A 27262-nucleotide genomic window follows, 5' to 3' on the forward strand; every position below is an offset into this window, starting at 1 on the left:
AGTACAAGCAAAATATGAATGCATGAAAAGTTATTCAGTGCTGAACATTAGGAATGGGGCACAGACTTAGTGTCTTCAGAATCTGAAGACCTATTTCCCTTGATATAATTTCTGTAGCAAAATGCATGTCAAGTTAACCAATGTATGAAGAGTATTCCTTTCTTATTTTTGTAGAGTGAAAATCAGTCAGTTTAACTTGCTAAATTTTCTAATTTAGAAATAGAAAATTTAGCAAGTTAAACTGAACCCAAGCACAGGAGAAAAGAAAAAAAATGAGAAACAGAGATGTCATGGAGAGCATTGACAGAGGTATCCTGAAGGACAGGTACTAAAGAAACACTAGCCTTGCTTCTGTGACATAGACCAGAGAGATCACTGTGACAGAATCTACTAAAGCTACAATTAGTTATTAAACTACAGTTTTGAGGTCAGGCCTCAGAGTTGAGGAATATTTACCCATCTGCAGTTCAAACACAGAGGGAATGCTTATACTAAGACACACTTTTCTACTTTTCTCTACATACCTGCTTGTCTTTCAGTCAAACAAAAGTAACTCAAAAGCCCTGATCCTAAATAAGCCAAAGGATGAAGGTTTTATTTGTGTTTCCTTTCAAACAAATCAACTACTACATAGAAACTGACTCCGCCCCCAACCAAAATGATTGATCCTTTCTGCAACAGTAACCAGCAGAAAACAGAATTGCCCCTTGGAAAGCATAAAGTTTTCATTTTCCAACCTCCAATAACCTTCAAAGTCAGCTTTATTCCATCAGCACTCCTTGATGAGGTAGTGTTTTTTTCTCTGCAGATTTATCTATCTGACTTTTGAGTTTTTTAACCACCCACACCAACACCACAGTAGTGAAGTCCTCAGTTACACTTCACATTCTCTAAACGTTTGAGACTCTCACTTATTTTTAATAGTGCAGAGAAATAACAAAGCTTCATTTGGCTAAGGCATCAAGTAGTTGATAATTCATAAGATCCAGTTCATTTGTGCACCATGCCCTTCAGATCACTTCAATTGGGGTGTTAAGCTCTAGCTTGCTGTTTGACAATCAAATTTATCATAAATCTACAGTTCTTGGAGCTGTAATAAATCCTATTTTGAAGTAATGTTAATTACAAAGAATGAAAATGAAGACATTTTAGACAGTTTAGAACATTAACAAAGCCTTACTATTGCCTGCTGATTCCAGAACAAACCTGTTATCTCCTCCTGATCAGAGTATGGAGCATGACAACATCATGTGTTTTGACATGAATGGCACTAAAGGTTAAGGCTCTCAGTGAGGATGGTCTCTGTATCCTAAATAAATGGAATACTGCTTTGAAACCTTACTGCTGTAAGGTTTTCTAGAGCAACAGAGATGCAATAGACTTCTGCAAGGATAGAGTAAAGCTAAAAGTATGATTTTTCCATAACTAACAAACATAAATTTCTTTGCCAGTTCACGTGCATATTTTATACAAAATGAAAAGCAGTTGTAATAGTTTCGTAAAACTATTATGCAATCCAATTAATTTTACTTTAAAAATATATAAACTAGTCATGATAACTAATATTATTTAAGCACCTGAGTTTAAAGTTGACATTTAGACAGCTCTATTTCACATCTATAATTCATATATGTAGGCTAAGAAAAAGTGTTGCTATTCATCAGAAGCATGACTTCATTTTGCCTTAAAGAAGTGCTCCATTTAAACTCAATGTTTATATGTGACAGAATTGAAAAGCATATCTTTGAAGAAAAACAGGAACTGAATTTGCAGACATAGCATCCAGTCCTGGTTTTGCAGAGCTGCTGACCTAATATTCCACCTGAATTAATGAGGACTGTGCCTATATAAATCCATCCTGTGTTGTCCTCTCTGGTACAATTCAGCGATTTCAGTTTCAAGAACAAAACCAACAAGTGAACATTCCTAACAGGCAGACCTTGAATACACTCCTGGAAACATGAACTTACTGTGATCCTTGAATAGGAATTAAGTTGTTAAGAAATATCTGTTACACATTGCTTTCACCCTTTAGTTTATTTGAATAAAACCACATTTTATGTCCACTGTTTCTAGTCAGTTTTATTTCTTGCCAGTAGACCTCTTAACTGAAATTATGCTCCCAATTACAACCTTTAAAATCAACAGCATTCAGGCTAATATAGCTGTACAAAGCTCCTTTACTAAATGTGATGAAAAATTGATATGGATGAAGAGGGGAAGAGACAAATGAAACATTCCAGGAAATATCTTAAAAGGGTGGATTTTACTATAAGCTATCTAAAAGCATGACATTTAGAATAACTCTAGTTAATTTCAAGATTAAATTGGAGGAAGATTTTCTCTCAATCTACATTTCAAGACAATGGCAGAAAATATTTATAAAGCATTTGTCACCTTTCAATTCTTTGTAGGCAACTGTAATCAAGATCATTTAATATGTTCTGTTACACAAAAATAATCATACAATTCAACCCAGTTGCTCTGCATGGGATTCTGGAAAATATTTTAAGGTATTCAGAAATATAATCCTTACAGCTCTCCATCATCATACACTTTCATTTGCAATGTTCCTTCCCCTATGTTGCCTTACAGGGTTGCAGCATCCAGTAGCCATGCTCAGTGCACACATCTCTAATTCCCTACGTAGGCAAACAACAAAGGAGGCTTTTAGGAATTGACAGAATTTTTTTAATTAATTTTAGTCTTTTTCCTATACAAGATACTGACTGAAATGGCACCAAGCTGATCAACTTCTATTTCTCAGTATTTTTTTCATCAATTACAGCTATAACCTTTAGCTTCTTTTTAAGCAATTCCACAGTGCAGAATTTTATTTTGAATGACTGCAAGAATCCACAGAACATATACAGAAATATCAATTTATCTCTAAGGGAATAATTGGTGCGTTAAAAAGCTTTCTAAAAAATAAGCCATATGATTTTTAACAGCAAAAAGATCTTAAACACACTCTGCAGGACTGCACAGATTTGGGGCAGGATGGGGGGAGAGTTAATGCTTAAATGCTGCAGTGCACTCTACACACAAACAGTAATAAAAATCTATCACTTAATCATTTACATGTTGTGTAAAACAGCAGTCTCCTTTTAGTTAAGAGCTGCTTTATGTCGTTTTCATCGATACAAATGTTGCCCAAGTGATTGTGTGGGAGAATACAAGAACAGACTGTAATAAAATTAAAAATAACTTTCCAAGGAAATAGTATTTGGAAGGATTAATTACAGAAGTTCAAACAGGAGGCCATATGCTTTCCCCTCTCTTTACTATTGAGCATACAGTATGCCTGTAATAAAACAGGAAGGGGAAAAAGCTGGTCAAAGCAAACTGTTTCAAGTACCAGGTAATGATTCAAGATATCTTTACAATTTTGTGTGCCTGAATATAGTTTATCTATTCATTTGACTTCTATGCTAAAATTTTTAACAGCTGCCTTCCTTTATAGAATAAAATAGTTAGCCCTTTGCCACCACTCCCATATAGCAGGTATTTCTTGAGTGCTAAATGCATGAGAGAAGTTGGTAGTGTGGGTATATTTCCTTCTTACATGAAATTCTCTACTCCAAATGTAAGATTTACTTGCAAAAACACAGAGGCTGTCAAAGATCATGGCTGCAACCAGTGCAAGCAAAATAATTTTGCTAAAGTTTACAAGAACAGATGCTTTTATATGCTTTCCATTTAAGTAGTACATAGCAAAGAAAGTCACTGTGACTTGGCAAAACTTCACTAAAAGTTCACACTAACATGTTAAAATAAAAAAGTATATGTTCAAGTGTTTTTCTGATTTGGGGTCCAAAGGCTTAGCTGCAGAAAATGGGTTACTTTTCCATTTGCATGTGAAAGCCTTCCCTTAATTGAATCAGTTTAATATTTTCAAAACTATAACATTGATTTTGTAAACAACTTAATGGAAGTTAAATAAAACTTTCTAGTAGAAAAAGCAGAGTAGAGGTACAAAAATAATCAGAGAGACTTTTATCCCATCTAAGGCATATGCAATGTGACCGAGAAGTCAAAATCTTACAGACAACCAGTATTATGGGTGCTGCCTTTTTATTCAACTCAATCTGTAGGGCTTTTAAAGTGCTAACCTACCTTTAGGTTTCCAATTAATTCCTTAAAAGGTAGATAAACACATGAAAGTTCTGTTTAAGAGTATGATGAAAAACTCAATGATATAAGTTAACATTATTAGAGATAAAAATGGTGTTTATGGCCCCAGAATACAATATTAGAACAACAGCCATGTTTTAATTTTCATTCCATGACCTCCATGAGAAAAAAATCCCAAAAAACAACAAAAAAAACCTCACCAATGCCAAAACCCAAAGCCTACTCTTTTCACTTCCATAAATTAGTGGAGAAAAGTTGCATTAAACCACAAGAACCCATTTGGGGAAAGTGTCTGCAATGCCCTGTGCTCTGCAAGAAATCATTTCCTTGGAAAATAATTTATTAAGAAATGTTAAACTGTTCTAGACAAAAAAAAAAAAAAACCAAAAAAACCAACCAAACAAAAACCAAAAAACCAAAAAAACCCAAACCAACCCAAAACCAACCAACCAAACAAAATGACTGAACAATAACATATTATTCAAGAATATAGTGCCATGGAGACAACCTATAGAATTATTAGTAGTTATTAGATGATTAGATGACAGGAAAAACTGCAAGTACTTTCCTTATACTCTCCATTTCAGTCTGTTTGAAACTCTGTTTTATGTAATAACCTAATGATGCACTGAGAGTTTTTTTACAAATGTAAATCCATCACATCTCAAGTGAAAAATCCACTAAGAGTAAAGCTGGTTTCTATACTGTTCAAATGTAATGCATTATTCTGTCTAAATCATAAGGGAATAAGGCACTTAAAATAGGGTGTCACATTTCGAGGTAATAAATAGCAGATTGATTCAACCTCCCAGTTGATCCTGTAGTTTACTTACATACAAGATGGAAAATAAAGTACTAAAGCCACTGTGATTTACTTCTCAGAAATGAGACACTCTATATTAGTGTAAATGAATGCAAAAGTCCTGCATTGACAATTTATTACGTTCTCAGGCCAAGCCCTGATTAGATCAGATTGCATCTTTCTGAGCACACCGAGTGCACCTCGCTGCAGATTCCAGTCAACACTACCAGCCATATATAAAAAAAATCAATCCAAACAAAACCAAAACAACCCCACCCCAAAACTCTCCTGTCCATTCAAAACCTGCCAAGTTTCTCCTGTCCATTCAAAACATGTTTGTCTCCCCATTTGTCAATATTTAGGGAAAGGGGTTCTGTCCCAAGAGAAAAAACATTACTTAGTGAACTTGCATATACAATAGTTTTTTATTGTTTTTTTAGTAGTTATCTAAAGTAGCTATCCAGTAGCTATCTATCATTTTTTAGTTCTTACCTCATAATAATACACTTTCCTGTGATTTTGCCAAAAAATATTCTTAGCAACACCATCAAGCAATACTTTGAACAACAAAATGTATTTATCCCCAAAGGATATCCCAGGATTAACAGGAAACAGTGAACACTTCCACTTTAGTTTCTAGTTTGTGTAAACTAATACTATTCAAATGAATAGTATTTCAAAGAATCCTGCTCTGCTTATTCCAGCAGGAACATTGATATTACTTATTATTTCCACAATAGCTCAAACACTGCAATGGATGTCCATTTTTTAGCAGAAAGCACAGGAAATTCTAAAACAGCAACATTCCTTATAGTCCTGTGTTTTTAGGGAAAACTAAAGGACAGAGGACAGCAGGTGTCTGTGCACCCATGCTACGTGAGCTCAGCATCAAGGGCTTCAAGGCCACAGAAATTCAGGGCCTTTGGTTCAGACTCTGTTCAGGAAGACCAAAACATCATTTCAATTTAAGGGCATCTTCACTAATAAACCCATTTCAGAATTCCTGTAGCTAGGGCAAATCTCTTATTCACAGAACCTGAAAAGCTTTCTCATTTCACATCACAGGAACCACTTCCCTCAGCCTCTTTTCCTTTTAGGATGGAATATTTAGGAAGTATATATTTTTAGGAAAATGTGACCGAAAAATATGAATGAAAAATCATTTGAGAAAAATATGATTATTTCACTTTTTACCATCCAGTGGCTAAAAAAATATGCAGATTTTGTACTAGTAAGATGTTTGCTTATATAAATATATATGTATATATGACTTTTAATAGTAGGAAAAATCAGGTTTTTGCAGGTGATCTATATGATCTTTTCTCAGTCCCTAGGCATGCAAACAGCTGCTTAAACAGCATCTCCCTTACACAGACTTTTTATATTCAAAATTACACAAGATCCACCTTCCAAGGGTGTTTGTTAAGTACAGTGCTTCTGCAAACAAAAAAGCCCCAAGTGTCTGGATGAAAAATGGTCATGTACATTTTCAAGAAAATTCAGTGCTGCTGTAGAGTACTAGAATCAGCAATATTTGAATGCTGTTCTAGTTAAAAAGTGGATTTCTATAACTACTACATTTTGCACAATGTAGTAGTTATAGAAATCCATGTTTTAACTAAGACATCTGATGTCTGCCAGCATACAGTCAGGCATGAAAGGCACTTGTCTTCAAAACCCATACTGGCAGAAATTTTTAATAAAATTAAGGACCTTGAACAAGAAGTAGGGAGTAATTCAGTACTTTAATCTACTAAATATTTTAAAGGTTTGTCATCTGCACTTTAATGTCTATCTTTCTACCAGGTGCATAATAGCTTTAACACTGTAAAAGAAGGAACTAAACATATCTCTTATGCAATAAAACACTAATCAGTGTAAACTTCAAAGGTTTTACTTGAGAGTGTAAACTTCTAAGAAAGATTAGATAACTACTGAGCAGGTGCAATCCAGGAACAAAAATAGATGGAAACATTATAAAGGAAGCCAGACGAAGCTGTTGCTAAATAAAAATTCCCTTCTTATTAAAGAGGAATTACCATAGCAAAAAAGAAATTTAGATGTAAATACCATCTATTTTAAGGCTAGCCAAGCATTTTGAAGATATTTCCTGAAAATATGAGTTCACCATCTGCACAGATACTGATATTCTCTTCTCTTGCAGTCATAGTCTATAAAAAATTAAAACAGTGATATGCACATTAAAGTGCAAAACACACGGTCTTAAATTGCAGCATATTTAACAATATCTTTTTTAAAAATACTATTTTGAATAAAGCAGTCAACCCTTGAACTCCAATGCTGCAATGTTCACTGAAGCCAAAAGTTTCATAACCTCCTCCCACACATTCAAGTAATAGTCACATACTGAAGCACACACAGGCACCCTGGTGAATTGCAGAACTAACTTAATGGGATTAAGTTCACACTTAAGTATTTCAAATAAGTACTGCCCATTTCTTACTTTCCACTGTGAGCCAGAACTAACCACAAAGAGATAAGATATATATACATTATTTTTGCCTTATGACTATGCATTTTATTGCCACACATCCAAACTTCTAGGAATTTGGAGGAATAGAAAAGCTTTGTATTTCATTTTATAGTTTTCAAAGAAATGTTTGATTGTTCTCACTTGTGGAGAAGATGGTCAAATGGTAATAAAGTGAGAGCTTAATAAGAAGAAATAAAAGCATGAGCCCACTGCCAGAGCTCTCACCAAGATCTATAGAGCTAACCAGCATTAGAAGAGGGTTGTTTACAAAAAACTATCTGTAGTTATGGCTTCTGTTTTTCATGTGGACATCCTAATTTTTCTGTTTTCCTGAAATATCACATCCCTTTCCATTACATGTAAGCCCATTTTTGCATGTTTGGTTTGGGGTTTTTTTCTTGCAATTCCTTTCCTTTCTCCTCCAGAACCTCAGAAAGTGTGGTTACATCAATCAGTCAGACCAATTAGATTTTTTTTTGTCACCATATTCGATATTACAAAAACATTAGGTATTTATAACAGAATGTCTCTCTTTCTTTCAGAATAAATGTCCTGTTTTCCTGAGAAATGGAGTTGTTCTACCCTCATTACTCCCATTAACCTGTGAATTTAAATCAGCTAATATAAAAATAAAAGTTGCAGAAGCAGCTTGATCAGAAGAATGCTTTCATTATTTCTCTAAAACAAAAGTACAGAGACTTTAGATAAAAACTGAGGAAGTGGATATCTATGTAATCCATTAAACTGTACTGTTAATTTTGTACAAAAGTTGCTTTTTTGCAGAGGGCACAGCAGAAGCATATTCTACACAGAAATCCCCACAGAACACTCAATACAATGTCCTCCCTCTCAGAAATTATATTTACTGCACAGGAGACAGATTTTAGCTAAATTTGATCTGTGCAAAGAAAACAAGCAGCATCCATAATGCCATCACATTCAAATAGAGATTTCTTTAGGTACTGTTTGAAATATCCCCCATGTCATGAACTGCTCAGTGCAGCACCCCCAAGCTGCTTTTACACTATAAGGCTCTGAATAGAGCTGCTATTAAGCCAGCCAGTGATGGGGATCCTACAACAAAAAAAAACAAATGTAAAATCCTGGGCATGCTCCCGTTCACTGGAGAATTTATGGTGGTTAGTAGGCAGTAACCTTGCTCAAGTAGCTCTTCTCCTGGTGCATATAAACTAATTTAATACATTCACATCAACATCCTACATACCACATCCTTATCACACCGCTGCCACTTCATCTTTTCTATTGGAATACTGTCACATTTCACTCCCAGAGAGTTCTGAGCATTAAACCAGAGAGAACCTGAACCATTATAAAATAAAAGTGCCTGATCTTTCAGTTAAAAAATGCTGAAGTACATGTGCAACAACTTAGTGGGACTAATAGATATTTTCTGTATTTTGCCCAGATAAAGCTATTATCCCCATCTTTGCTTATGAAATATACTAACAACATAGCATCTGTAAACAGAGAATCTGGAGTTGTCTACTCATAGTATACCTGTCTAACATTTTAGATAAAACAAATACACATCTAAGTGGAAAACTATCCAGTCAAACCTTTTCAAAATGTGATATCTTTTGAAAGTTTAGCACAAAAATCAGTTTAGCACAAAAATCTTAGAATGTTCTTTTCATTTTTATTCTCAAGATGACATGAAGTATAGCATAGCAAAGAAAATGACATCATTATGTATCTATCCAACATACCTGCTATGCAACAAACACATGTATTACATCTGACCTTCCAAGTAAACTGAAAATCAAGGAAACTTTTGTTCCCTTTAAAATAATCAAAGTAGGGTTTTTTTTTTCTATTTCACTCAGTTTAAAATGATATATAGAAAAATTTGGATTGTTTTTTTCAGTGACCATTGTAACTGTTACACATAGACCCAGTTCATTTGGAAGTGAGTTGCCAGTAAAGTATGCAATTATACACTTAAGGTATACATTCATCCTGGTGCAGCAATGTCACATGCACAAGAAGAAATAAGGGAAACAAGAGTCTCCAGTATGGGGTTTTCCAGAGAGAGCCTTTCTTGGGCCCCTGTGAGTGGCTCCAGCAGGGCCTTCTCTACCAAGGGAAGGCAGGGGAGCAGCCCAGACTCTCAACTGGCAAGTGGCAAGAATGCCAAAAAAGGGCATTATTCCAAAATCTGACCAAGCCCCTGCCATTTCAGACTGGTACCAGTCACTGATGGGCACAAAGGCATGGCATACCAGAGAAACTGGCAGGGAGGTCAGGGCAAGAGGATTGTTCCAGTAGAAGAAATCCCTCTAGTTCAATGAGACCAAGCATAGGTACACCTGTACTGTTTAGATCTCTATCATTCATTTTCCTGATTGTGGACAAAGAAACCTGCAGGATTACAATCAAGTCACTTTAATTTAGAAATGTTAATTCTAAATTATATCACAGTATACTCATTCCAGCTTTATATTTCTGGTAGCTATAAATAAAAAAGGGAATTGTATTGCAAACAGTACATGATATTCTTCTTCCCTGGGGCCACCAGACATATGAAACAATAGTTCTCACTTTCAAAATGCCAACAAATCCAACCACAGACACTGTGTAAAGCAACAGGCCCAATGCAAATTGAGCAAGTAAGGACACAATACAATATACAACTTTGCATTAAGGTGGCAACCTATCTAAATTACAAACGTAGGAAACCCTCATTTCTGCATTAAAATAATAAGTGATATAATAATCACTTTGTCTCCTTCTTTCTAAAGGAATAAGCCATTACCATGCTGTCTATAAAACTGTCACTTGGTGATGCTGCGTAGCTGCTGCTACTGAATAGCAAAACTCATCCAACTTTCATATATTTTGAGTTGTCAAAAAACGAAACTAATGAACTCTGAATAATTAAGACATTTATAATACAAAACTAATGTGTCTATATATGGCCTAAGATTCTTATCTGATATGGCTAAAATGACATACAAATAACCTAAGATTTTTAAGCGTGGGGTCCTGGTCCTTAATTTCTTTTCATACGCAGATATAATTTTCATTTTTATATCAAATATTTATTCATATTCTATGAATTATTTTACTGGTCAACTTCTCTAACTTAGCAGCATAAAACAAAATGAAAAAACTGAAATACCTAAACCAAAAACCTTTATTTAACATACTATGTACAAAATAAACCAAATGATTGCTTTTTCTGTGGAATAGATATACAAAAGAAAATCAAATAGAATTCTTTGAGACAGAAAGTGATGCATGAGGCATGATTTCTGAGACACGTCAATAACAACAGTAAAGCAAGATACTTTGAGTCTAGCTCTCTTCCATTTCAGCAACTAGTTTAACTAGGTAAGAAAAACTGCTTATTTGCTCGGCAGAAGCTTGGGAATATAAGAATATCTGCATTAGCTAGGTACCTTTCTTAAAGCAGAATGTGTACAGATATAAATCAGAAAATAATCTCAAATAGAAAGTATGACTTAAAAATATTTTTATATGAAGGCTTCTAGTTTCAAGCAAGTATCTACAAGTAACAAATATGTTTTTATTAAGCAACATATAAACAGTTCTAACAAAGGACACCTGAACAATGAATCACAAACCCTACTTGTAAATTGTGGGCTCTTCCCACACACCTACCAACTCTAAATGTTTGTTCAGCAGATAATCAGAGACTAGTTTGGATCAAGTGTTCTCGTACAGTAGAAGGGCCTGGAATAAAAGAAATGTGCTGTTTAAACAAAACTATAACTAAAACACAGCATCTCACACAGTAAGGAACCACAAGTCGTTGTTACAGACTATTGTTGTTAACAGAGCTACTCTTTCCCGAGTAAGTTTGCAATATTCTGTAGGTTTTCATCCTTGTTTCACTTTATTAATTAACACAGTGGAAATGGAAATTTCCCCTAATAACAGTTATTAGCTGATAGCCAAAAGGCTTGCCCTTCCTATGTGCTGACCAGGTCACACAAAGAAGGGGAAGGTGAGTAGCCATATTAAAATGCTTTCTCTTTCCCCAAATCCCTCAGGGAAGGTCCTTACCACTGTGCCAATAAATTTCTTATGGCTGCCTCCATCATAAATACTCTGATTAAAATGTAAATTCAACCAACCTATCAGCTTCCCATTAAGAGGACTCTTTAAAAACACCATTAATCAGCTGAGAGATATGTAGTGAAATACCACTTATCAATTCTAACTGCTTATGACAGTTAACAAAGCTTTATATTTGCCCCAAACATGTGCTGATCTATCAATTATGCCAGGGTTCACTCTCACGCTAATTGTACATTTTCTTCTCTAATGCATTTTTGCTGTTATCTCATAGGCTAATGAAAGCTGGGAAATCAATACATATAAATTATACATGCAAAGAAGGACTGCTGTGAACATAAAGTTTCTAATTAATTGCACTTGATTAATTTATATCCTTTAATTATCTTGCTAAGCCACAAACAACATAAATATCCTTGCAATCTGGTTATTGCTATGTCAGTCATAAAAAAAAAGCAGACACAGTAAATCTATGAAATCTAGCAAACTCCATTGCCAAAAAACATGGTATGGCATAACGCATAAATATAACTGGACTTACTCAAGACACCTATGAATAATTTTACTGTGACAAATTACCACTAAATATGTTGTATAGTTATTTGATTAAGGTTATAATGATGTTATAACTTTACACGTAGCATACAGGGTAAGCAAAATGCAGGCTTATCATGCAGCCTTATAGAGGTTCTTATTTGTATTTATAAAACAAATCTGCAGTAGACATATAACTGATATTGATATCTGATTGGTTAGGGCCAGGGATCAAATTATCAGTATTCTAAATTAAGGCATTACTTCTTTTCTGCATTCAAGATTACATGGCAATTTGTTTGCAGAGTTATCTGAAAGCCAGAAATGCCCTAACCAATCAGAACCTAATAATGATATACCCAACTCTAAGCAGAGTTAAATAAGAGTTACCATACTGTCTTTTGTAAGAGGCAACTGGCCAAATAAAAGTTCTTCCATTATGTGAGTAGCTGTAACTGTAGATACTTCTTTTTCCTTTCAAATTTTGTCTACTTTGGTAAACCAACCATATGTCACTGTTCTGAAATCTAATCCTATCAATCCACCAGACTTGCTCTTTGTCCTACACAACAGCATATTACTGAATATCTGTATCTACAACTTTCATAAACGTGTAAAAAGAAACTGTATCTGTCTACAGGGAGACTCAGACAGAGACCATCTGTCAGTGACTAAAGCTATTCTTTAAAAAAGAAAACATTCATCTGGGATTTGCCCTTTACAGAGTAAACCCACTTAACCTCCCAATAAGATTAACTGTTATTTGTTTCCATTAAACAAAAATGACCACGCTAATATGCATTTAATAGCATGAACAATGAGAGAAACATGAACTTTAACAATTTTTTAATTCATTAAAAACATGAAATATGTTATTTAACAACAGCTATTTTATTATTCACAAATAACTTTTGTTTTGCATTACAAGCCTTCTTCCCTGAAGTTAAGACTAAAAATAAATTTAGAAAAAAAATTAGGGTAAATACTGAAACTAAGACAGCAGGCTCCTGAGTCTGCCACATATTATAGATAACAATGACTATATATAAGTTAAGTTTGAATAATACATATAAAAACCCAATACTTTTGGAGCACTGATGATTTTCACCTGTGCCCTCAACATCCAGGCATTTACAAAGAAAGGTATTTAACTAGATTGATTATACGAGGCTGTCTGAGTGGAGTTAGTGCAATGTAATGGAGACTACTCTGTGCTTCTCTTTGCAGCAGCACAAATCACTGAACCAGCCTGAAGCTATACAGAAAAATACCATAATGTCTCTTCTTGGGCCGACAAAACACAGCAGTACTGTCATGTGAGACTCCCTCTTCTACTGGGGAAAAGCACAGTAGGAGAAACCTTTAAATGTAGGCAACCCCTTCGCTCCCAATATTGTCTTGTGCTTCTTGTGTCAGACCAGGTTAGTGAGATGTACTATAGTATTAAACAGTATCCTTGAAATGGTGAAGTGCAAAATCCCTCATAAAATTAATAAAAATAAAATTAATAAATAATTATTATTAAAAATAATTATTAATAAAATTAATAAAAATAAAATTAATAAAATCCCTCATAAAAGTAATTCCTGGGTCCCTGCCTTCCTGTTTTGTTCAAAACTTTACCTCTAAAGTAACCTAGATAAGAAGCACAAAAGGTGTCTTTGTCCCCTTAGGAAAAGCTTGAAGAGAGTTCAATAAAGTCTGTTTTCACTGTAGGCATAATTCAAATCTTACTGGAGCCAGTGGGAATATATTCACCAGGTTCAGTTAGCTTTGCATCCAGCTTGCTTCATTAATGGTAGTGGCACTATGCAATCAATAAACGTTAAGACAAAGCAATCATACAATCATTTTCTCAGTGAGAAATTGGCATATGCTATAAATAAAAATAAAGAAATTGATGAGGGGAATCATTATTACAATTCAGCACAGCTAAAGAAATTGTTCCTAAAACAGAGAATCAAGAAAATACAGGCTTCCTCCCTCTCAAATACAAAGTATACTAAGAAACAGAAGTAGAATGCTTTAGGCATGTAAGTCTCTACTTATTCGAAGAATCAACTGATGCCTTACTTGAATATTTTGTATCTAATGATCCAACATCAGAGGAAAAAAACTCTTACAGTATATACAGAGTTATACAGAAGCAGATATTTTAAACTCAGATTTAGCAGATACCAAATATAGATGAGCATGCATCAACAGTCATTTCAAATCTGCTAACATCTCCTTGTATTGGACAGGTGGTAAGACCACAACTTTTCAAATAACGGAATCAATCCTTCAATACCATTTGTGTTGGCTTCTGACCATCCCCTGTAAGGGAGCAGATTCAGACTGGCAGTGCCCAGTGTTTGTGTGCTGTCTGCAAAGCTGCAGCTGGACAGTGAACTTGGTGTTTTCATTACTTCACAGAAAAAAAGGGCGAAGAGTGAAATTGAGAAAGGCGTGAATTAACAAGGATCATGTTTAGCTACTGATAAAGTTGTGACATAAGACTTGCCACGTGCCAGACACTTCCAGCACAGAACACTCAGCAGTCACTAAGAAGGAACTGAAGGCAGCAGGAAAAGCCTTTATCCATCCAAACCCCAGCAATTCATTGAAGGAAAGCTTCGAAGGATGTAACTTCCACTAGAGTTCACTGGATTTGACACTTGAGATATAAAGCACCTAGACAGAAGCAGAGTACTGAGTTTGACTGCAATTACCTTATCTTTCCTATTTTTAGTGACAGAACCAGATTATTTTGAGTGCATTTTATAGAAAACCCTTCTTTACTGAAATATAAAGACTGTAATAAAGACAATACAATGTTTTGAAACTGTTTTAAATCCTTCACTCAGCTTTGCCTCTACAGATTTAACATGTAGGGGTTCTAATCTTACTGCTACTAATTAGAGCTTTAGTGTAATTGTGCCAACAGGGTGCTTGGCATAATAATTACTATTGAGAGATTCTGGTGGAGCAGTAACATGCCCACATAATACAGATATGTCTAATATTATACAGCAGTCACCTTTGTATGTTGACTCTTAAGCTGGATTTTAACCAAGTAAGGGGTTATTTTGCCTTTATTATAAAGCTTAAAAGGCATATACATATGTATGATTTAGGTGTTCATTTTTTCCTCCTGATTGTTTTGAATATTAATTAGGCAGAAGAAAACTAGAAGGCACATTTTATTTCACATCCTTCATAATTTAGTCTAGTTTGGCATGGGAAAACGAACAAAAATGTGTATGTTGGCAGGTTGTACTTCTAATGTAATATTAGACTTAGGATAATGTCCTCAGCTGCAAAGTTTACCATAATATACAATAAACAGAAATAAAAACAGAGAATGACTAAGACTTAAAACTGTGTATTTAGAAAGTGCCTGTGCTGCATTCCATAACAGTCCTACTGGTTTTGAAGCAAAAATTAATGTAGCTACTTGAATAAATCTATTCAGTGAAATACACAAGACAAATTTAAGGGACAATGCAGGAACACTAACAAAGCTATAGGAGAACATTTTTGATCACTTAGTAACATTTACTATCTTACTGTCTAACAAGTTTCAGACAATGACACTTTGTCAAAAATGTAAATCTACAGTGAAAGAACACTTGCTACTATTGAGATGTTTTGTTCCATTTGTGTTTTTTAACCTCTAGAAATATCAGCTTAGGCCATACAATCATTGACAAAATCAAATCTTAATTATGGATATGACTACAGATATAAGAAGGACTTCAAGAGCAATTCAAATACATGAACCCTGCTCAATATCATAAGCTAAAAAGTAATAAGCCTTTTCTGATTAATTGAAGTATCTTCTTAAAAATAAAAAAAAAAAAGTGAACTCTTTAAAAAAAGAAAATGTACAGCATGGAGCCTGAACCAGAGCTTTATCCAGAACAGACAGGCTTGTTTTTACTGCCCCTTAGTGCTTCCCTTTTAAAGTGACAGGAAACCAATTTCTGATTAGAAATCAATAGGTTAGCACACTATCATCAGGGAGTAAATTCAGTTGTTGATATTAGATCATAGAAGAGGGTATCAGAAAACAGCAGCTGTTGTCATTTTGATGCATGCAAAACCCAGTAAACAGCATTGCTTTTCTGCAACTCTGTTTTTTCAAGGAACAAATCTTGCAGAATAAGTCACATGTGAGTTATTTATCATTTGTGGGTCACCATCAAGAAAAACAACTGCGACAAATGTACCACATACATAAAGTGCATAAGTTTAAGTCTCAAAACTAAGAACCACTGAAATGTGCTGTATTAATTAATATAATGGAAACAAAAAGTATGTATGTGCCTGTCACACAGAATACCTTTTGATGAAGTCTCTTTTTTCTTTAAGCTTTTAAGATAATCTTAGAGAAATCATCAAACTATAAAAAGAAATCAATAAAACAGAAAAGGTTCCCATCACCCCTAAAAAAAATCCATAACTTTTGCATTTTAATAGAGACACTACAAGACTATACCAGTCATTTTCTTTCTGATGTGTTCCTTTGATTTCACTCTTATCTCACAGGACTCTTGACTTTCCTGAGAAAGGGATTATTGAATTGTATGTCTCCCTCAGATGCTCTTGATCATTCAAGTAGTCTGTACTTAAGAATGTTACAGAGTCTGCTCAGCTGCTGGCTCCTTGGGAACTCATCAGGGACTGTCATCTTAATATTAATTGGGTTTTGTGCAGGAATCCAAGTCCCACAATGAGAGGGTTTCAAGAGAGAAGATTATGCCCAAAGCCAGATATAAAGACAAACATATTTAGCACAACAATTATGATAATTGCAGAAACACTCTGAGAAATAAGTAAATCTGATTAAGGGCACTTCTACATGATCAAATATTAATCTGATGTCTTCACTCTAACCTGGTTTGAACATAAGAGGCTTCTTATGGTTTTATGTATTAACAGATTTGCAGAAGCTGAACTCATAGTACCTAATAATATGGTACATCCAAGTCAATACAGTAAAAGGATCTTTACGGAATGTAATCCACTTAAATTAAAAATAGACACAGATTGAATCATAAAGCTTAAATTAAAATTGACATAGAGTCAATCAATAAAACATTTTATATAAAGTCTTGTATAAACTACTGTAACATATTTCAGTCTCACAGCACAATAACTTGTGCATATTTGTTTTTATTGAATAAAGACTGCATCACTTCAGAACAAAATTATCATAAAAACCACTCGGACAAAGACTTAAAAGTTTCCAGACAGACATGACATCCAGCAAATTAAATGCACTTATATTTGCAAATTTGAAATTTATGCATCTTTAAAACATGTGGATTATTTGTAGAGATTTGAAGTATAATTAAGTAATTTCATCTTTAAAATCACTCTGATTTATAGGAACTGTGGACAAAATTATATTCTCATGATGAGTAATAACACAGTGGCAGAAAATAATTTTTCTGGCACTGATTTCTCTACATATACCTGCATGCAGATACTTGCATACAAATATATACAAATACAGACCACTGAATTAAAATTCCATACAAAATTATGTTTAATATTCTGTACTCATTATATTTCATACTACCATGACAAGTGTTTTCAGTTTGCTATGCACAGACCACTTTGAATAAATCTGAAATTAATATATGCAATATGCACTTGTTAATATAAATTTGCAGAGGTAGAAGCAATGCCTGAGAGCATCTACACTATATTTGCATAATCATTTAACTCAGATGAAAGCTTCCATGTCTAGCTAAGTTTTCAAAATTGAACATAAAGCATCTGAGAGCGATTACAGTAATATATTCGGGGATATAAAGGAGAAGGAAAAAAAAGGAGAATGTATCAAAAAATGTAATACAAAAATGAATTATGTCAACATAGGACAGAAACACACAGAAAAAGATGCCTATTTATCCATCTTTATTTGTAAATATTAACCACATATAGGCATTATGTGAAAGGTAAATCTTGCCAGCATGGCTTACTTCCCATAGTAATTAGGCTTGTGTTTCTGCTTTATTAACTCTGATACAACAGTGTCCTGCCCTCTGTCACCAAGGGTACTAATAGATGATAATCACGTATATTTGGAAACCATACAAATTAAATGATGAAGTGAGATGAAGTGTAGTAATGCAACGAGTTCAAGGACAAGCAATTTAGTCATTTCAATATCCATTTTCAGGATATTAAATAGAAATACCTGAAGAAACTAGGCTGCACTCTATCACAAAATTAATAATTTGCATTCACAAGCAAATGATACATATTCCTAAGTTTTAATGTTTCAAAGATCATACTAAAATGTTTGCCTTATGTAAGGAAAAAAATAGCTTACTTTCCCCTAAAAGAAACATTAGAAATATATCTCTTATTTACAATTGTAATGGAATCTTTACAAGATCTAACACTGACTATGAACAATTTTAATTTTTTGTGGGGAGTAAGTACATTTACTACGTTTACACAATCCAGTGATAGCAGGCCCATATTAGTATACTAGAAATATATTTTTATCTGTATTACTAAATTTTGATCTATGTTACTACAATCTTGAAGACATGACACTGATTCTGAGCTCCTAGCTACAATTTTCTCACCCATAAATTTCAGAGCAATAATACTGCAAACCTAGTTTTAATTTTTTAAAATCAGTAATTATAGAGAAATTATACAAAAATATAGGTGACAAAAGTAATTTAGCTATAAATATTTGTCAGCATTTTCTTTTATAAGTTTTGAAACTGTTAAAATTTGTGAAAAATATCACAATTTTAGAGTCATATCAAAGAGGCTTCAAATTCTGATATGTCTGTTTAGATAATAGATTTTCTTTTAAAAAACATTAATCAGCTTCGTAAGAGACAATTAAAGCCCTGACATGAAGGTACAAGTCTGAACATTGTCACAGTGGTTAACTGTGCTTTCAAATTCAGCCTCACCTTTTGCAATTTATCAATATTACATTTTTCTTATCGCATTTATATTTTTTAATGCACAAGGCATTTAGTTTCAATGTCTTATATGTTCAGTGTAAATCTGAGACTACTAGATTTTTAGAAGATAGAAACATATTTAATTATGTTTCTCAAAAGCCAAATATATTTAAGTATAAACAAACATTCAGAAAAATAGGAAAAACCGTTAAAGAGGTTGGTTTTGATTTTTTTTTAAGTAAGCAAACAGGTGAACGCAGCTCCTTAAGTATATTGTCCAGTTGTCAAAAATAACAAATCCTGGCTCTTGGGGAAGCAATATGTGTAATTCAAATCAGTCACCGTTTCCCAGTAGTTTTCTAAGCCAAGATATTCACCTCAAACTTCTCACTCCAGCATTAATAGTTTTGAATTCTGTCAGATGCAAGTTTAAATAACCAGGATGCTTGTTAGGAACAAAATTCTGTTGGGCCTATACTGTGCATTCTGAAAACAAATGCTCTGCATTCTTTGTCAAACTAAACAACTACAGTACGATTTAAAACATCACTTTTAAACAAATAAACATAAAATACTATTTGTATCTTGTTGATGCATACTGACAAAGATATTACTTCATTCTTTTAAGTATTGACATAAAAAAAAATATAATTTCTGAGCTTACATTGAGTTCTGTGTAAAAAAACTATTTTAAATTATATAAAAACTTTTAGCAGTCTAACAATCTTTCAACCTACAAAGGATGCATTTTACTGGATGCAGTGCCAGAAAATGTATATAAACCACATAATATAATTTCATCTCATATTTAAAAGGTTCAAATGCTATGATTTTTAAAAGGTGTTTCAAAAATTATAGTTTCCATCTTTAAAGAGGAAAGGCTTAACAGACAAAAGAAGTACAGCTATTTTGCTAATAATCATCCAAGTAGTTACTTGCTGTTCTGAGGAATTGTCTTCTGTGGCTAGCATGTTTACATCCATTCAATTCTAGATGCAGATTATGGCAATTAGATATTTATCCTCCTTAATGTACACTGTTTTTATTTATGTTGAACTTGAATCCATTATCAGAAACAAAGCTGCATACATATAACCCGAACCAATTGCTGGAGATGCACACAGACTACTGCTTGTTTACTTTGGGTAGACTAATCTTATGGCATGCATTAAAAATGTTGTACTTGTCACTGACTAATACAACAAATTGAAACCTTGGAACAATCTTATTTACTATTCAAGTGCTCCATATTTGATTCTTGCATCAGAATTTTCACTTAACCCTTTTGTTAAATAACTGAATCTTACAGCAAGGCACAGCTATGCTGCAAATTGAAGCTAAATACAAGATAGTTTCATTTGTTACAAGTAGTTTTCAATCTAAAAGACACATCAAGGTTGCATTACCTTACTATATGCTTTTAGACCCTCAGTATGCAGTATATAATTGAATATTTCAACTGGTTTATTCTATTCACACAGCAAGGGTTATTGTTGAAAGAAAAAAAAAAGCCCAAACTTTCCCTCATCTGTATTCCATAAATAAAATGCTAGCTGCTGTTTTTACTTACAGTTTCCAGAATTTTTCTCTTCTAAAATATTTTAGCTCTTAATATTAAAGTTTTATTAGTTATTCTGTCAGAAAATTCAAACCTTTACTAAGTGACATGAGCAGTTACAGTTGGTTTAAGTGTGCTTGGGTACCCCTGATTCCACCAGGAAAAAACAAAAACAATATATGGCATATGTTAACATCTAATGACTGAAAACATACCCACTAAAATAGTCCCCCAGACTTAAAGGAAATCACTACTTAATTCCACAAACATTTGTTTCAGCTCAGGAATTGCACTAGAAACTTTAAAGTAGTTTTGTGCTTCAGAAGAGCCTGCGGCTGATGCGGGGAGCCATAAGACGCTGCACAGCACCATCTGCTGGCTGCGGCTCCGCGCTCCGGCCAGCGCGGCCGCGTCCCCGCTGAGGAGAGCGCCCAGAGATGCCGTGGCACTCACCTCAGCTCCACCGGACTCGGAGAATGAATTCCGCACGGATTCACGGCACAAACTGAAAGAGAGTAACAGAGACACACAGACAAGGAGTCAGATGTGGACGCAAAGACATCTGAAAATCATACAGAGATGAAATCTGAGCAGATTTCTGGAAGGAAAAAAAAAAAGCTGAATTTCCTTTGTCCCAGATCAGAAAAGTGCTCATTTTAAACTACTCAATGGACATTATTTTCTTCATCAATCTAGATACCTTCTCTTTTGGGAGGAAATTTAGGTGGTTGTTGGATGCAGGAAGAATTTTTTTCTTAAGCAAGTATGTCATAACAGCTTCTATCCTAGATTAATCATTACTTAATAAATGTTAAATACAGAAACATTTATTTTTATTTTGGGTTATAATAAAGTTGTAATTTTATTAAGTTACAACTTAATAAAGTTATTAAAAGTTGTATAACTGTAACTGATGAAGAGTGTATTTTTATTTTGTTCAGGCTACAGATATACAAGCTGATGAAAAGTGATATTTGGAATATTATCATTACAAATGTGAAATATAAAATGGCTGTAGGAATACTTTCTGAGTAATGACTGGGGAGCAAGTTTATTGTTTTAAACTTCTGTTGGTACTTAAAAGGAAACTACCACCAATCTCTCTTTAACTGCAATTTTTGCTATATCAACACAAAAAAATAACTTTTCCCCCCAAAATGGGATCATCCAGGCCTCTGAAATGGTAGCTTTTTTAATGCAGTTTACCTATGAGCAGTGGCCATAGATTTAAAACTTAAAGACCAAACTGTGCAGCCTTAGCAGAGCTGTTTGTGCAAGCAGCACCCTCACACTGTGAGGGTACAGGCGAAGGGCTGTGTCTGACAGTCCTTCCCTGGTGACACCATTTAAACCATGGGGGCAGAATTCTATAGATGGGAAACCCAGATTCTGCTCACACCTTTGACTGCTCCCTGTAAATTAATTTGTTTACTCGATGCCTGTTTCATGAGGTGCGTAGGGGCCTCAGCTGGTACATGTGCATACCAAAAATGTCACACGTTCAGTACCCACTGTGGGGTCCTGGCCACAGCGGGCTCTGTGACAGCCTGATGATAAACAGCTGCCCTGCTCGGGGAACAGGCACAGCACTCTGTGAAACACCAGCAAGCAACAGGTAAGCAGTGTTAGGAGAACTCATATTTCAGGATAATAGGACAGGCTACTTTGGAAATCCTATTTCTGAGCTGTCCGAGCCGAGTGTGGTCAGAACTCAGTTTAACGCCTGGTGAAAGAAGCAGACTCTTACCAATCTCAGCAAAAGCTAGCTCACATCTTCAGGGCAAAAATCAAGTCAGAAGAATCCTTCTCTTCTTCCCTTTGTTACAAAAGAAAGAGATGCCTTTGTTACATCTACAAAATGCCTTTGTTGCATCTACAAGTAACTCCAATTAGTATACACCTTACTTGATATTTAAGCTAGGGCAGCATTTGAGATTAAAAAAATAAGTTCAGAGCAGTGTGCTTTCCCAACAGTAAAGTAAAAATCAAACCAGCATATCCTCCTCCTGCAGCCAGCACAAAAGCCTCCTGAGATCCGCAAATCCAAAGCACAGCACATCATGCGTGCATATACCACACGACAGAAGGTATGGAGACAAAAAATAATCTTGGTTGGCACTGGTGTACATAGGAAAAGATCAAAGTAATAGATAAGAAAAAGTTTTGAACAGGTTTATCAAATTTCTTTGGCAGCAGTACCATCTGCCAGAACATCAAAAATAAAAAAAAAATGACTTTAGTTTAGAATACTCTCTATCCTACAAGTATTTTTATAAAGTTTTATTTGGTATTGGCAATTCCACAATATGCTTCTATTTCAAATTATATCAGAGAACTGCTGCTATATTTCAGTGATTCAGTAGATTGTATGCACTAAGCATAATTTTATTTGTCATTGTAGTGATATGTAATCTCTTCAGTGTGATGACACATGAAAGTTTCTTGAACTAGTTTTAAGAAAATAGTTGTTAAACACAATCAACAACAATGAAACAAATAAAGATATCCCAACAATAATAATGAAAAAAAAAGATGAGAAAAAGAGATCCAAAGTGGTTTCTCAAGCTGCACTACGCTACCTGCCTGGCACAGCCAAAGATGAGCTTCAGCATCTTTATCATATTGACATCTAGCACAACTCTTAATTCCTTCATGGCTTTGTAAAGGAATAAGTTTAGTGTATCACAAAACTACAAAATAATTCATCATCAGTACCAAGAGATTTACAGTTGTTTCAAGTCTTATTTACAAACATTTGAATTTTATTTTACCAAAATGACTAAATTCTTGCTAATTCCTAGTATTACAGATGTTATAAGCTATGCAAAACACATTGGATTAAAGCTGTTAGTAGACATTCCTACACACATACCATCGTGCAAATATATTAAATATCCATGTGCCAAGAATCCAGTAACTCAGATTAAACCTCTAGGATCACAGATAACAGTACAGAGCTGGACATTTTCTCCTGAGTTTAATAAAGGCATTATATGGTAGAGATATAGACTTCACGTTCAATCAATTTAATATAAACATGACATTTAAAAAAACAATTAAAAATTACCTCAACATCTGAAAAAAACGTGAAAGCTGTCTTATAAATAATTAACCAGAAAAGACATTAATTTTCACAAATTTCGAGGGAATTTAGATTAGCCATTTGTTTTATAGTCTCTGTGGGACAGAAAACATTTCTTCCACATTTGTGCCAAGTGCCCCTAACAAACAGAGCACATAAAAAAAAAATTCTGTTGCAGCCAAAACAAGTCCTGTCACAAACTGCATTTTAATTAAATACTATCCAGACTAAATCAGGAAGAAATCCTAGTTATTTAACAGCTTCACTGAGACTGATACTTGTGTCAGGAAAAAAAAAAAAAAACTCAGCAAGGTATCACTTTTAAGGAACTGAATATTATTTAATTGCATGGAAATGAGATACATATGCTTTGAACTAAGAAGTACTTATCCATAACATGGCATTTATCAAAGATTAACATCCTCCAATAGAAACATTTTAAAGCTACTGCCCATGGCCACAAGAAACTAAAGTTAAAACTGGAGATGGCAAAAACAATTCAAAACTCTGTTTCAAGCATATTACTGTGCAAGAATGATTACCCATGGACTACTGAATATTTGAAGCCACTACATCCTGATTTAGAATGATTGCGAATCATCTCTTGCTTATGGACAACTACAAATGTAAATGTCTATGACAAATAAACACAAACAGATCTTTGTTGTTTCAAAGTAGTGACATGCAATTTTTCCACTAACACAGTACTATAAATACTAACTTCTGCAACCAATTAAAGAATTTGTAAGAACAACCTCAAGTAATAACATATATTGTGCCTGTAGTTTCGAAAGTTCTGAGAATGTACAAAATTAGCATATGAAAATTAAGACAACCATTATAAATGCAAACTTAGAGTGAATACACAGTGCTGTTATTTGATAAAATGATGTAGAAAAAGAAAATCTAGAATACAAAGCCCAAAAGTAGTTCCACCACAGTGGGTTTTACAGCGCTGAGCACAGTTTCCAAAGCACTCAGCACTAGTGACAGAAGTCAGAGGCTAGGATGGATTTGTTTTACTTTGAACACAGAATCACAGAATGCTTTGGGTGGGCTATCTAGTTCCAAACGCCCTGCTGTGGGCAGGGACACCTTCCACTAGACCTGAATCACTCAACAGAACCCTAACCTTGGTTTGCACTGTATCACTACTGTATTTCACTTTATTATTAATACTGATCTCTGTTGCTACCCTGGTTATTTCTATTCTGTGCCCTTGAGTTTACAGACACCTTGCCTGTCTGCAGAAGGAGCTGCCATTACAAGCTGCAGACCCAGTAAAATTTGCTACAAAAGGATCCTGAAAGGAATCAAGTCACAGGATTCATTACATTCCTATCTCCTTAAAAAACCTAAACAAACAAAAAAACTATGCCCACTCCCAAGGCCCACACACTCACAAAACCAAAGACCCTCAAACTGAAAAATAAAATTACAGCCTACAAATGGAAAAGACATTTACATAGGGAGCTAGAGCAATTGTCACAAATTTCCATGAACATGTATTACAGATTGGAAAAACTGGCAAGCAAAGTAACAAGGATGGTACTGGGAGCCTTACTTAATGGTGTGCATCTAACTAGTAGAAAATCCTATTTTTCAATATCCTAGTGTAGTATATTGATTTTTTGTATAACCACTGCCACAGTTCTGTAAAGGTTATATATGAGCACTTGTTTAAGCATGTTAGCAGCCTGACAAAATCCATGCAAACAATCATAAACAGGCATAAACTACAGTATCTTATTAGGCATTCTAATGACATTTTTAGGATAAATGTATTATAATGTTTAGCCATTTGATGGAATGGTATCCTAAAGCAGTCATTCCTTACCTATTTTAAGCTTTCATCTAATTTAAGATCATTACTGCCAGAGCTCTGAAAATACCATTTCATAAAAATAATCCATTTGAGTTAGTGTCTCCAATGACACAAAACAGGTGCCTTTTCAAAATATTTTCTTAAAAGAAAATTCTGACAATGTGCCAGAAAAAGGCATTGATACAAATACAGAAAGAATAGTATGGTTTAAAATATTTTTCTATTTTTAGAGTATCACACAAAAATAATTTTAGGATTAATAGTTCTCAAATATTGAGTATATTCACCTATGAAGGCGTAAGTGTGCTACTGGGTGAGTTAACACAAAAAATCCCTCTTATGCTAAATTAATGATTGGGTATTTAAATCTGACATGCATGAGAACATAAGAAAGAAGAAGGTAGCTCCTTGCAAGCAGGTAGCAATGGACACTAGCAAATAATACATATCTCAAGGAATTTGTAAAAATGCAAAAGAAAACATGAAAAAGAAAGGAAGGAGAAAACTGAACTTTTGAATCATGGCTAAAATACATCTTTAAATTCTCTTAGATTTGCTAAGTAGAAAAACAGCAAGTGGAAAGGACAATGGAAAATGTTTTGGTTTTTTTGATGTAACATCTACGCTGTTGCATTTTCCTGAACAGATTTAAGTCACAGTACCCAAACAGTACATGAGAGTTTACAACAGAAAGCAAATTTATAACTTTTTTCTCTGGGCTGAAATTATATTAATTCTTCTGTATACATATGTGCTACATCATACTTGGAGAGAACATGTTTCAACTCTTCTTTGAGGGCTGGCCTGTTTAAATCCAAATCCCCTCCCTGGCTTTAATTAATGAAGGAGAATGTGATCAAATACACCCCTGCAACATGTTGGACTCTGTTGCTGCTATCTTCACCACAAAAAAAAACACGTCCTAAAGAATATTGTTTGATGCTTGTAAAAGACTACTTCCCCTCTTATTAAGGACATGCATAACTAAGGGACAAGAAAAGAAGCCTTCAGGGAAAAAAATGGAGCCAGGAGAGGTGTCTTTTGGAATAGAAAAGGCCATATGTTTTAGAGGTAGCAAATGAGTCTGATTCAGATTCAAAGTTTTCCAGATTATGTGTCAGCAGATACAGAAACCTCAAAGATACAAAATACCCTCTTTGCCAAACTGCAGATCCAAGTACTAAATTGCAGTCAATCATGGCCACAAGGAGATGATTCAGTGACAGACTTATGCTATCTCCCCAAAATTATTTTTACAGGTTACATGAATACAGATATTAACACAACTCTATGGACAAACCACAATTAAAATTTAAGCCTTTACCAGGCCCCTTTACTTGAGATGCTTTTTCCACAATAGAAATTTAGTAGATCCTAGTGACTGATGCAATATTTACTTCAAATCAGACTAATTTTCTATATGTCTAAATGACAAATCCAAGTGGCATTTCACATGACCAAGCAGAAATGCAACTTGGGTATCCTCCAGTTTGCAGATGATGCCAAATTGCTTGTGGATGGAAGAACTTAAATTCAAAGGGATCTCATCAAGCCAAAAAATTGGAACAGAATGCTCACAGAAAAGAACCACTTTTGGAATATCAGTTTCATGCAGTAATGCAGGTTAAGGCCAATTTAGTAGGTAGTAGTTCTGGAGAAAATCTTGCAGGCCTTAGAAGACATAGGTTTTTAATAATTAGAAGAGACACTTAGAGAGATTATGTTATCTCCAGCTTCTGAGATTTACTGAATTTAGACAGATAAATCATTAGGAACTCTGTCCAACTGGGAAGTCAGTCTTGCTCAGAGCAGGAGGTTGGGCTAGGTAAACTATCTCAGAAAAAACCTAAT

This window comes from Vidua chalybeata, chromosome 11 (genome assembly GCF_026979565.1).
Source record: "Vidua chalybeata isolate OUT-0048 chromosome 11, bVidCha1 merged haplotype, whole genome shotgun sequence".
Lineage (NCBI taxonomy): Eukaryota > Metazoa > Chordata > Aves > Passeriformes > Viduidae > Vidua > Vidua chalybeata.